The 14,904-nt window shown below is 32.0% G+C and overlaps 1 protein-coding gene across 1 annotated transcript in view; it reads right to left on the reverse strand.

The window, feature by feature from the left end:
• The window catches only part of Dhr-1 (diapause hormone receptor-1), a 44,120-nt gene extending 35,608 nt beyond the window's left edge, over positions 1-8,512 (reverse strand). Inside the window, exon 1 of the mRNA XM_073082966.1 lies at positions 8,314-8,512. The gene's annotated coding sequence lies outside the window, so the exon portion shown is untranslated. The remainder of the gene's footprint in view (positions 1-8,313) is intronic.
• Positions 8,513-14,904: the final 6,392 nt, after the last annotated feature.

Raw genomic sequence — 14,904 nt, forward strand, 5'->3', positions numbered from 1 at the left:
ATGGAGGGGACATAATGCTTTTTCCTTACACGCCGATTTCAACATATCAACTCCTACCATACGCCGCGCTAAAACCTTTGTCCCAAGAAGTACAATTTATGTAAAGTGAGAGTATATAATAAACAATTCACATAATATGTAAGTTACATTACATAATTCACACACACAATGCAACTGCATTGCAGTGATTCATTTACTTTGATATATCTTAATATCGAAAAAGCTGAAAGTATTTGTTTGTGAAATCATACGGATGTGTTTGTTTAAATTAACGTAAATAAATAAAATAAAACGTACTGGCTGTATACACCTCGGCAATGCATGAACAATTTTTTTTATTCGAAATAGAAATAGAAAATATTTTCATTCATCTGGCTTTATGGCTATACCGCGCTTTGTAGAGTAAGGTTAATCTGAAATCTGAATAGAGATTACCCCTTACTAGATAGGTTTTGATGTATGGTTCGGTAATAGACACATTCATAAAAGGTGTCACAACTTTGTCCAACTAATTTCTAATACGCACATTAATTTGAAAAATCAAGGTGCGTGTGTGGGATTCGAATGTCGCACCTTCGATTGTGTGGCTGAGTTTCTAACCACTAGGCTATCACTTCTATTCTCATAAAAACCACTGTCAGTATTGAATGCTCTCGTTTGCGATAAATTTGTACGATTGTTCACGTTCTCCCTTGTGTGTAAATTATAGGTTTACAAATAAACAATATAATTTATGAAGCGAATAAAATAAATTAACACAAGCAGCATTTCTTTTGTGTTCTATTAAGTAATATTTGAATGAATTGCTTTGTCATTTTGATGACGGTGCATAATACGACACTTGCAAGTATCTTGTTGCATGTCCTTGTTTGCAGGCAATTGCAGGCCGGTAGGCATAAGCAATTAAATATGAATATTTAGGTACTAATCGTTGCTATGTAGTTACACTTATAAATATCTTTCGATTTTACATTGTTTTAGGGTGCTACTAGACGAGCGACAGTTACTGACTGTCGCAACATGTCAGCAAATCGGCGCTGACTGCCGCTGCCTTTTTTTTCGAGGGGGAAACCCTCAAAAGGTACCCGACGAAGTGGGAGCGACGCCGGGTTATATAGTATTTTTACCGCACTAAAATTCCCCCGATGGCCGGCCTCAGCGCTTGTTGGAGAACTCTGGGATCTCCGACGGAACACAACCGGAGTCCTTTAAGCGCGATGCCCGGATCAGGCTCTGCCCTGGGGGAGCGTTCGCTCCTCCCATAACATCTGGTGATTACGACGGTATGTGACCACACATACCGCCATCCTTCCCGGGGTAACACACTGGACGGTTCGAGCTCCCACTCTTGGCGCCCGCAACCCCGGAAGCCCCCTTTTAGTCGCCTCTTACGACAGGCAGGGGATACCTTAGCCCTATTCTAGTCCCGGAACTACAAGGACAGACTGCCGTTGCCTGTTCCTAGTGAATGCTTGGATACGAAAATTCGCTCGTGTCTTAGTTCGTGTTGCCCGAGTGTTAACTCCCTTAATTTTAATGAGAAGCGTGCTTAGCCCAGCAGCTTGTTTAGGTCATAACTGATCTACAAAGATAAACAATAGGTATCGAGCGTTGTTGGAATTGGGTGGGTGAGCACTGGTAGCTAATACTTAATTTGCGTTTCCGTGTTCCAAAGGGCACGTTAAGACGTCTGTCACGGTTATTATCATTAGGTAGATAATACATTGTCCCTGTAGTTCCGGGACTAGAATAGGTCTATGGTATCCCCTGCATGTCGTAGGAGGCGACTAAAAGGGGGCTTCCAGGGTTGCGGGCGGCAAGCGTTGAGGACGGCCACCGGGGGGGTTTTAGTGCGGTAAAAATCCCACATAACTCGGCGTCGCTCCCACGTCGTCGGGTACCTTTTGAAGGTTTCCCCCTCGAGAGAAAAAAAAGGTAGATAATACATAAAATGCATTGTTTAACAAAGGTTACACTTGTTAATTTATTTTGTAGAATGTGAAAGAGATTTTTTACAAAAGTCAGAGAAAAAATAAATGTGCGAAACAAATAAATTGCTATATTTGAATCATAATACTCGTTATACACGAGTCTAAATTTGAAATAAATTCCAATTTGTAATTCTACTCAAAATCTCGATATTTGTAAATTGGCCAGTTCGTCAAACATTTCATTTATATAACATCCAATATTTAAATTTACGCGCACGTAAAATTGGAAGGTACAATTCGTTTATGTAGCCTCGTTAATATCTGTTGCTTTAAATGTTAAAAATTTCGTATTACACAATTTTCCGGAAATTCACCACATTCATTAGTAAATTTCCGATAATTTACTACTAATTCGTGGTTTTCCAAATTCCCGTGTTCAAGCATGTATAAATTGTATAACATACACTTAGGTTCAAGTAGAGAACATTACAGTTCCAAGTAGTTTAGGAACGGAAATAAATGTAAGGTACTTCCTGGCTGTGATAGCCTTTTTTTTTTTTTCTTGAGGGGGAAACCTTCAAAAGGTACCCGACGACGTGGGAGCGACGCCGGGTTATGTGGAATTTTTACCGCACTAAAACCCCCCCGGTGGCCGTCCTCAACGCTTGTTGGAGAACTCCGGGATCTCCGACGGAACACAACCGGAGCTGGCTGTGATAGCCTAGTGGTTAAGAAACTCGGCCTCTTGATCGAGGGGTCCGAGGTTCAAATTCCAGGCACCTCTGATTTTTCAAAGTTATCACTTGCTTAAGCGGTGAAGAAAAATATCGTGAGGAAATCTGCATACCTGAATTTTTTTTAAAGAAAGAAGTTTTTAAAAGTATGTGAAGTCTACCAATACGCACTTGGCCGGCGCGATGGACTATGGCCTAATCCATTCTGAGAGAAGACCCATGCCCAGCAGTGGGGTAGTAATGGTTTGATGATGATATTCTGGCGAGGGTTACGGGCGGCACTTTTTAAAATGTACAAAATTAATATGATTTTTTGAACTTAGCTGACACACTGCCATGTGTTTAGTATGAAATAAAAACTGGCAATAAGTATGCCAGATAATTTTTACGCGTACTTATTATATGCTATTTACTTTAACTGAGTACAATATATAATTTTGAAATATCAGTTCTTTTTGATATGGTGTTTTTTATTTATTTAATAAAAAAAAAAAAACAAAAAAACAATTAACCTGAAATCAAAGCATCGACCAAACGGCGCTAAAGGCAATTTCGCTCTACTTTGATCAAGAGCCTGATGAAGGTAGAAGCAAATTAATTTAAACGTAGGGTCCTAAATAAAAACGTGGGTCGTATTCGATATACAAATAATTTATGTGTATGTATGTGATCGTCGTCGTCAACTGCTGGGTACGGGTCTCCTCTCAGAATGAGAAGGGTTAGGCAATAATCCACTGCGCTGGCTGATAATACTTCACATATCTTTGAGAATCTTTGTTTTTTTTCTAAAATCTCTCAGGAATGCAGGTTATCTGAATGAGATGTTTTTCCTTTACCATTAAAGCAAGTGTAATGAATTTTTAATACGCATTTTGACGTGATAACGTCTTATAAATTGATAATCACCAGTAAAATTGAAAAATAGTAACGTTCCGCCTGAGCCTGTGCGTGCAAGCGAGAGCGCGCAACAAGCGATAGAGAGGCGCGATAAAACAAACGATAGAGGCCTAAGCGTTGGCTTGTGACACACATATCTTTCTTTTCGCGTGACGTCAGAGCTAGCAGTTAGAATAGTTCTGCTACTGGAACGCTGCCACGCGAGCTTCTTCGAGAGCTTTTACAATAACCTCCGTTCACCTCGACGGAAGCTATTATTTGTAAACAAGTGATGAATACGCGACAACGTGTTTTGTGTTTATTTCTATATTTTGATAAGATTTAATTGATTTCCTTTATTTTATTCACCTCAGTTAACTGTTTTTCTCAGAATAGCGGCAAAAAAGGTAATTAATTCTTCCATTTTAAGAGTAATATGATTAATAATAAATAAATAATAATATGACTATAACTAATTATTTGTGATTATATTTAAACAAATTGTTTAAATTAAATTTGAAAAAACTGTAAATAATATTTGAAAATTAAAAATTAATGTTTATAACCAGTTTTAAAAATATTTATGTCAAATTATATAAAATTATTATTATTGATAATATTAATAATTAATAATATTAATTATAAATAAATAAATTAAAAAATAATTAAAAAATAAAATAATAATAATAAAATAATTAATATATATTATGAATAGTAATAGTTATGTCAACTATAAAATTATTATATTAATTTTTAATTAACAATGCATCAATAAGAACTTTTTTTTTGTATTACAAAAAATAATGATTATGACGTTATCACGTAAATCTATCGTCCGTAAACCGACTTTACAGACAACCAATTTGTTTTTTTTTGAGCAATCAGGGGGCGTGTCTGGGATTTGAACCTCGGACACCTCAATCCTAGTATCAACCACTACGCTACACTGCTTAATGTATGTATGATTATGCAGTGTAATATAAATTTTAGATCAACATTATGGTTTATGATATTATGTTCTTATTACGGACTGTCTGTCTAGCCAGTCTACTCACTTATATTTGGCATTTGCATTTTAATTTGCACCTATTTCTATGCTACTGATGTTTTTCGTTTAAATAATTTTCTACTATTAAGCTCGTTATAAATATCTTAAGTTTGTTATAAGGCATATTTTTTATATTTCGTCTCAGGAGTGTGAAAATTTTTAGATTTAATTTTTCCATACTTTCATCCGAATTTGAGATTCGTTCAAAAAATCAAGTCTGGTTCATCGGACACTTAGTGTAAATTGATTACAAAATTTCTTATAAAATTAACAACCTTGTTAAAATGATTTGTACTGACTTAAGGTAGATCTGCGCAGTTGTTACTAATGCACAGTATTCAAAGTTTTCTTTGACAATACTAACGTAGAGTAATAATCGTATTTATCTTACTTCTTAGACATATTCGTAAAATTACTGTGTATGTTCAAATTTATTTATATTTAACTTGTAACTGTGTAATCTTTCTGTGGTTAAGTTCCTTTTGCCCGACTGCGACAAGTAATGTTTTTCGAACGTTTGTATGTGTTATTCTATGGTGCTGGAACGGCTTGAGGGATTTTAACATAATATGAGGTGTCGTTAGATTCGACTAAATTGTGGGAGTGATATGAATAAATTACTTCCCCTTTGAAATATTTATTTTTAGCACGCAGTAGCGTTTTTTTGTTTTTATAATACCTATGACTTGTATATAAAGTTATGCAATAAGCAGTGCAGGAAAATGGCGACTAAAGAACATCAATTAAAAATAAAACGCATATCGTTTACTTTGCCACGTGGAATTTTAATTGTTCTAACTACTCAGGAATCTCCATGATCAATGTGTATAATATATTATTATACTTTTAACAATATCATTAGTGTCATCCCCTATGTTACCTAATAATTATTTCTTTTATCATAAAATCTAAACGTAATTCAAATTTAATTACTGTTTCATTGTTAACTCATTGTCACTGCTTCCGGTGACCAAAAAGCTGGCGGCTATTTTGCACAAAGATTAAGTCTTGCCGTGCAGCAAGAAAACGCCGCCAGCGTTTTGGGAACCATGCCTCACACGGCAATTTTAGATGGCTTATTTTATTTATAATTTTCTTGTATATATTTTGTAAATAACTCCATTTTTAGTTTATATTTAACATTTAATGTATGTTAGTAATTAAAAATGTATCAATAAAAAAATTATAAAAAAAAAAACTCGTCGAATAATGCAAATTATTCAGGTGATAGATTAACAAGAACCATTATAATGTCACAAATTGTATTAGCGAGGCGCAAATAATTAGAGGAACATTATAAATATTATCTAACAAAGGTCTGCAGTTCTGGCGGCAAATTAGGTAGGTACGTACTGTTAGGGTTCCGTACTCAAAGGGTATAAAGGGTACTTAGCCTCCGCTATCTGTCTGTCTGACACAGGACTTTATCTCTAGAACCGTATTTTTTCACAGATAATGCATAATGGTGGCCGCTGTAACAAAAACTGCTAAAATATTTTGAAAATTAATTGGTGTCGCCATAAAAGAAATAGCTATTTTCCGGCGTTGTTCTCTTTATCTGTCGAACCGTAATAGTCTAATAGATAAACAGTTTAAACTTTCACAATGGATTTAATTCTATGGCATAACAAATACAAAAGTGATGTCACTAAGAAAATCGTGCATTTCCATCCAAACCAAACGTGTATGCAAAATTGCTCGAATATAAGTTCGACTAACCCTTCCTTAGCAGTCGGGTAGAAAAATTACCCTAACTATTACCATTCGTAGTCGGGTAAAAGGAGCATCACCTTTCTAAGGAATATGGAGACGAAAATTTCCGAGTTAAAGTCCCCAGTCCATTTTATATCCCCTTTGTAAAGCATGGAAATTCTTTTTCCTTAACTAAATTGTTGAAAGTTGTTAACAGAAATGTTGCTTTACACGAAATACTTTTAGATTTCAGAATTATCCTGATTCTGTTGGGATTTTCTTTGATATGAGATATGTACTTAAAAATGTTTTTTGTTCCGTTCGCTTTAAAGTTTGGAATGGTCAGAAAATGTAGGTCAATTTTCTACATATATTTACACATTTCTGTATTTTTGGTTAAATCCGCTTTAACGATGTGCATGGTCAATGATATTGTCATAAATATAATGTAGGTACACATTTATATAACACTTCTTTATTTTTATATAATAACTTTTATCTACAGACATTGATTTTTAGATAATCTGTAGAATTCTGATTTAATTAGTCAAAAAAATCTGTTACTTCATAGATAGATAGCTGTTACTTTGAGGATTACATTTGAAAGACTGGTGTAAGATAATATTTCGAGACATACCCATAAATTATAACACACTAACAAATACATTACAGTTTTACTAAAAGGCAGACAATTTATGGTAATGTAAACTCGCGGAAACTCTCCACAAACTCCAGTTTAGATCGCAGAAAGGCTTAGCAATCCATTAGCAAAATATGCCCACATATTTCCACCCGTTACTCTTCAATAATTAATCTATCCACTGCTTTGATTATCAAAGAACGAAAATTATCTATGACTGGTATGAAGAAACTGTCAAATGTCGATGTTTGGTAGGCAATTACTGGATAGATAGATTTTTGATAAGGGGGATTAATCTGTCAATTACAAGACGAGACATTTAACATCGCAGACCAAAATTTGGCGTAATGTTTGTTGTATTTCAGACTATTCACAAGATATCGGTGATTATGAATAGGAAATTGTTGCAACCGACTGTTGTGTTTAATTTTATTGTTTCTTTTATCATTATTTTATTAATGGTACATACATAAACATAAACATAAACACTTAGTTACTTTACGTTTAATGTTCTTAATAGCACGTGTAAGTCATTTTTATGGCAAGTCAACTTAAAAAGGAAAAATAATATATTGTTTTTGAAAAATGTAGAGTTCTTTATGTAGTTAAATCTACACTAATATTATAAAGAGGAAAACTTTGTTTGTTTGATTGTAATGAATAGGCTCAAAAACTACTGAACCGATTTTAAAAATTCTTTCACCATTCGTAAGCTACATTATACACGAGTAACATAGGCTATATTATATATGAAATATATTTGATAAATAGATTTTTAGGCGGTACAAATTTTTCCGGGTCAGCTAGTCTTAAATAAATGTGGTTAAATTAGTTGCTTATTAAAGAGTCGAAAAATTCAAATTATTCAAAACTATACAATAGAAATGCAGTATTTTCGCAGAATAAACGAAATTATAAAATTTCTAGGTATTCCAAAATTTATTATATGTAAACCTAGGCTAGAATATTAATGCAGTGTACTTAATTCATGGCCTCATTACCAATACCTACTTCCTATTACACAAATGAGACTGTTTATTTAACGAATACTTAAATAACAAAGTATCAATAGGTAGGTACTTAAGTTGTCGAATTATAAAAAACTCAAATCATCTTTGTATTTGAACTTTGAGTCAGAAAAAACACAAAAGAAAATATTTCAATCGTGTTATAAAAACATTAGGTATAAACGCATATTTCCTACTCTAGCATATTGCCTGATTGCTTCATTTGTAGTATAAAATAATATGAATATTATTATGATAACATCAATTCATAACTTATTTTTCTAAATTCGTTATCGCTTGGAATAAACTCAAGTTAATATAAATATTACTAAATACTAAAAACTAACTTTATAAATGATATAAGTAATCCATCGGACTAACTTACCACATAATGAGCGAAAATGTACATCCAAAGAGGAAACATAATTTTCTTTCGAACATATCAAAGTTGACAGTATCATTGAAATATGAATCAGTATCACTTAAGTATCAAGTAAGTTCACTTAAGCATACATTGTTTTTATCGGATATCGGAATATATTACGCTGAGCGTTCTCGGCACCGGTAAGCGTCGTGTGCTACGCTCGAACTCGAACCGTCAACTGCCGTGGATCTGCGATCTGTCTATTTTGCAAAAAAATCTCTGCTGAGCTGTTTGAAGCAAATCGGAAATTTTCCAATGTGCTTATTTCCAAAATTTCAATCCCAAGAGAATTATAGATTCAGTTGGGTTTTGTTAGTGAATTTTAGTAATTGATTTTACTGATGAATATGCAGTTTACGTATTTATACACGCATCTGCGTCTATTGATAGATTTCTTTCTTATTTAAGAAATATAAGAATATAAGTATAGTAATTTCAACTGTACAAATATGACAGAGAAGGTTCGATGAGCTTCTAGAAAATTGTTAATATTAGGTTCTTATATCCAAGGCGTAAAAAAATTAACAAAACACATTTAATAATCTTCATCTACGAGTAAATCGAATGACGCAAAAAATGAAGAATTTTTATTTATTAAAAAATTGACATGTTGAATTCAGTTACATACTTAAAATTAATTATCGGTATTTCAAATAGGAGGACCAATTAGGAGTTTTAATTTAGGAGTTAGTATATTTTTAATACAAGATATTACTCCTTGAAGATTTTCTGCAAGTAGGTAGGTATCTGATCTTCTTACCTACATTACAAAAATCGAAATAATAGTAAGTATTTTTTTTGACGCCAGTTAAAAATATTATTTGAATAACATTATTTGAATTGCTTTATTTATAACCGTCTTGTTTATTTGTTTAGCGGGTCTCTCCAGGAATATTGGCACCTGGTTGCGCTGAAATTAGTTTCCATCGTTCCAAATAGCCATCAAATAACAATTTGCTCCGAATAAACTATATTATAATAAAAGTTGTAATGACTAAGTGCTTTGGAAACCTTCTCAATCGGGGGTCCAAAGTAGTTTGTCTTCAATAATGATACAATTGGAAAGGAATAGGTCTATAAGTTAATAGGTCTATATGTTTTTTTAATACGAATAAATAGGATTTAGGTATAGATATTATAAATTGACTTACCTTGATTTCTTTGTATTCTCTAATATTAATAGGACAATTTATTTGTTTAATGAGCATTAAAATAATGACTATAACAAAATATCGGATATTAAGACATCCTTGTTGATGTTTTTGTCGAGATTTACAATTGCCGAATAACATAACAAAGATGCGCTTCGCATCAGTATTTCTATGTTATGTTTTAGTTAGGCGCTTCATGTTTTTCTTCCGTCTACAGCATACGTTTTATAGCCCAGTAAACATAAAGAGTCCTTTTCCGCAACAAATCTAAACAGGCGAGGTTTACGACTTTTCTATTGCTGGGTTACTTATTTTTAACTACTAGCCAAAAGGCAGACGTGCCATCTGATTGTATACAAGGAGTTAATAACGTAGAACGGTTAGTGGTTTGGTCCCGGAGACCACCGCCGCACCTGTTTCTTATTTCTGCCTTATAACAGCAGTGTTGAATGGTGCTGTACTCTGGTTTGAAGGATGTAAGCTATACACACTAATACGAGGCGTTCCAGCTTAGTCCTCGTGGCATCTGGGGTCAACCTCATGTACCTCAGGTGGATCATAAGGATCCAATTGCCTGCGTCTGTTACTCCTAAAAAATCATCGTGGTGATTTGTATTACTGAGGGGGCTCTTACAAGAGATCTCTATTTTTTAGAAAAATCTTTTCTAAATAAACCGGATGAGAGAATTGGCAGGAAAGAACTTACGCGAAATAGTAAATAGTAAACACCCGAATAACACGTATAATGAACGTATGTAAACAGTAAATACTTGTATCAAATTAACAAATGAATATATTATTAATGTACCTACTGTTACAAGTTTGTTTATACAAAGATCAAGTAGGTACCTAGGTTTCTATTCGAATCTTCAAAGCAAAATTGCGAAAGTGAGAAAATATAACTTTTTGAAAATAGGCGCACTTCTTACCTTATATACAGAAATATCAAGTGGGCCTTCGTGGCTAAATCCAAAAGTATAAGAAATAGAGCAATAATCTCGTATCTCTGAAAGAAGTTACAAAGCTGATAATAAAAAGCCGTTAATAAAAATTGAACGGTTTCTTTACATTTTTTTATCTACTTCTCTAACGTACAAGTTTTTTTTTTAATCTACTTTTCTAGCCGGTAATTGCACAAGTTCATGTTAAAAATGTACACATCCTGTATTATTCTACCATCAGATATGGTAGCTTATAATCGGTAATTTATCGATAAAATTAACGGTACCTACTTACCATTAAAATCTCTAACACCAACGACCGGACTCCCTGTATAATAATAATAGAAATATATAAATATATATAATATAGAAACATATAATAATAGAAAGGGACACAGGGATAGATAAATTCGAATGGAGCCAAAACACTACTTCTATAGATCTCTATATTCTTCTTCTTTTATAAATAGGTATATTTCTTTGTTTACATTCATTCATTATTTTTTTGTTCTTCCGGAATGTAACCAAGAATACATAGAACAGGGTTTCCTCTGAAGCAGGTAATGCGTTGCAACTCCTGAGGATTGAGGAGGATGAGAATGTAATGTAATAAAAATGTAATATGTAATAAATTTTGAAGGTGGTAGAACCTTTTGTTGTTCGACTCCAGCGGCACCACCGCCACACCTATTTCTACCTAATAACAGCAGTGTTAGGCGCTGCTGTGTTCCGGTTGAAGGCTGTAAGGGAGACAGACTTTTTCGAGGCGTTACAGCTTAGTCCTCAGGGGTAGCGGCGCATCCAAGATATGAATAATTAGGGCAAAAATAAATAATACACAAGTAACAAAATTTAATTTATTTAGGTTAAAACACTGTATATTTTACCATTTTTGATGACATCTTTAACAAATTATATTAACTTTAAAATACATATTTTAAAGTGAAATAGATGATTAAATAGGAATTGGTATTTTTAATAGCATTTGTACTTACTGAAACTTAAATCTAACAATATTCACTTTGCTTAAACCTTCTTATAACTGAAAATTTATTTCTTTTTAGAACAAATAATTGCATTGGTGGTTCATATGGTACATTTTTACAAATTGTCTTATTTGTAAAACTGTGAATAGGAAAAAACAAAATTTTATTTACTATTGAAATATAGACAAATAAATTAATAAGCCATGATCTCAAAAAATAACGGCTGCTTTAAAACATAGCATATGTCTTTATAGCTTCTTATATTATAAATATCTTTTGGGAGAAAAGCAAAAAAATCGAATCATTCTTTTATAAAAATAGGGAAATAAAGAAAATGTTTTTTTTTTTAATATCGTTATATGTATCATTTCAATCAGTTTTTAAAGTATATTATTATTATTATTTTGTATGGAAGAAATACAAATACAAATTACAATCTTAAACTTAATTGTAATGAACCTAATTAACATCCACACATCAAAAAATATGTGTCTTTTATAAGCAGTTAGGTATATTATATGTGTACATGGAAGAATTAATTTGATTGATTACTTATAAAAATACAAAAGGTATTTAGAAGAAGAATGAAGAAATATGTGCGTTTTACTTTGTGTGCAAGATGTAGGCTTTTTTTACATCATCAATAAAATTTTATATATAAATTCACGCATATAGTTAAGTTTTTTATGTCCTAATCTAAACGATATCGATTGAAAATCATCATCTTTCGTAGAAAAAACACATAGGTAATAAGACATATTTTTTTCTTTTTCTACATTTATACATTTTCAAAGTACTCGTATGTCTAAAATATTTTAACAAAGAAAAGTAGTTATCTAAATTAACAATAATATAAACAATATATAAAATATAAGAAGTTTATAAGCAACAACAACAAATACATTAAAACATTAACAATTAATAGCAAAAATAAATGCTTGATTAAACGATCTTAGGGGTAGTTTATAACAATCAACTTAGTAGGTATTTATTTTTATGGAAATAATAATACATGCATAAATTAAAAATTGTGTTTGTGACAAAATAAAGTAGGTATGTATTAGCTTCCATTATTTTTGTAACACAATATATACAACTGTAATTGTTAGATAGAAAAATATATTTGTAAACTCTTATTTTTAAAATCCTGGGTAAGTAATTAGTAATACAGGCATTAAATTCTTTCGGTTCCATTAAAAATATGTTTCCTACGATCCATACATGTAAAGCCTCTCCTTACACACATAAACTTACACTCCTTACACATTCAAAAAAGTTTTGTACCATAAATAATGTTTTTTAATTTTAAATGTACATATTTAGCTAGTAACGAGTATATGCATAATATGTATAATATGTGTAATATGTATACTTCGAACAGTTCAAATCTTTTTATATATAAACCATGTACGCTAGACAAGCATATTTTTACCTTTGTTTGTATGTATGTAACAGAATCTTTGAACTCGATTTTTACCCACTTTGAACGGTCCGATTAATTTCAAATTTTGAACAATTGTCAAGGACCGATGACAATTTACTATTTTAATAATTTTATCTCATTCAGGATCTCGTCAGTATTCAGGATAAACGATTTTCCTTGTGGTTGTGGTTGTCGAATTTAGCGTGGTTTTTAGTTTTTAAACTATAATTTATTACTATTAACAAAATAGTTTACTCTTTCTTGAGGAAGTACATGTTCCTTTTGTCACTGAACCACTACCTTACTATACAGTTGTTGCTGCTAAAGTCAGTATTACTAGTACCTCCTTCACTATTACAATTTACAGTCTAAGTACTACAGTTTCGACGTTTACCGTTGTGGATTTGAATTGTGGATGCGAAATCCGGAATTTAACGCTACGATATCACATTCCACTAGGGTATTCCTTAATTCATGTTTCGAATAATCTAACTACTGCTGTCCGGGTATTTACATTTATAGAGGTAGCAGTTAGGGAGCGTAGTTCGGTGTACACTATTATTACTATAGTTGACTAAAGTTAGATTAAGATTATATTCGAGTGCCCTAGTGAGTTTCAGGTAGCTTTGAGCAGCCTTTGTTATCCTATATTGAAATGTACGGCATGTGGGAAATACATTCGATATGGTCCACGAATTCTCGTTTAACTTTATTAATAAAATAGCTTAGTAGCATCAAAGATCTGTGTTATGGAATTAGTTGTTCCTTTTCCTTTCTAAGAGAATGATCTCTATTATTAAACTTGTGCTTGAGATCTCTAGCCTTAATAGCCTTCGTGAATGTTCAGGACGTTAATAAGAGAAATACAATAGGTACACCGTAGTTTCCAAATAAAAAAATAAATAGGGCATTTTACTTTTACTTTGGTTTTTAAACTTTTGAATTATTATCCTTCCACCAACAGTTTATATATGAAGGTGTTAATACAAAGTTATGAAGCATTTAGAGAAACTATTTTAAGAAATACTTAAGTGACGCAATTGTGTACGAGATTGACTAAAATTATCATTAAAAAATTATCATTATAACTTCAAGCGAAGCTTGTCTGTTTTCATTTTACTAGTTAGTTTTAGTTAAATCGCACATTTGTAGTTGATACATAACTTTTTTGAATTGTGTAAACACAGTCATTTTATTCGAAATATTATATTTATTCGAACGTGTTCAATGGTTTCATTATTGTTCCTCATTGTAATGATTCAGTAGCTAAAATATTTAAGTACTCATTTACATCGTTAATTTGCGCATTCTTATAATAAAATTATTTAATAATTACATTTTAGAAAAAAAGTATTTAATAACTCCTTTGTGATTCATCGGGGTGACACTAGTGGTGGAGTACAGTATCACCTATTTCTACTCTACTAGCAAAGAGTTCCTATTCAGAATAACGATGGTATTCATTCATAATGCCAATCTTATAGGAATTAAGTAGTTCAAATAAACTAAGATCTATTATCGTTCGTCTTCTAATAGCTGATAGTATATTATATAACTATCCTTATCTTAAGAGTTTCAATCAAAAAATAATAAATAATAAAATAACAACTTTTTGTTCTACGCACAAATAAGTTTCATTTGCCAAGACATTATCAAAACATCAAGTATTTCACATTTGTAGATGAATGATAAATTAAAAAATTAAAATAATATAAAAAATATGTAACATTAATAAAAACAACTGATGCAACAGTATACCAAGATGTGGTGACTGTTGTGTTGTGAATGTGCGTAAAGTTTAGCCATTCAATGAATAGCCTAGTCTTTTACCTAAAAGGTGTCAGACATTTGTCTATACTAATATTATAAACAGGAAAACTTTGTTTGTTTGTTTGATTGTAATGAATATGCTCAAAAACTACTGAACCGATTTTAAAAATTCTTTCACCATTCGAAAGCTACATTATCCACGAGTAACATAGGCTATATTTTATATGAAATATATTTGATAAATAGATTTTGAGGCGGTACAACATTTGCCTGGTCAGCTA

Source organism: Epargyreus clarus, unplaced genomic scaffold (genome assembly GCF_041222505.1).
Source record: "Epargyreus clarus isolate Ecla_fem2 unplaced genomic scaffold, WU_Ecla_fem_2.2 ptg000018l, whole genome shotgun sequence".
NCBI lineage: Eukaryota > Metazoa > Arthropoda > Insecta > Lepidoptera > Hesperiidae > Epargyreus > Epargyreus clarus.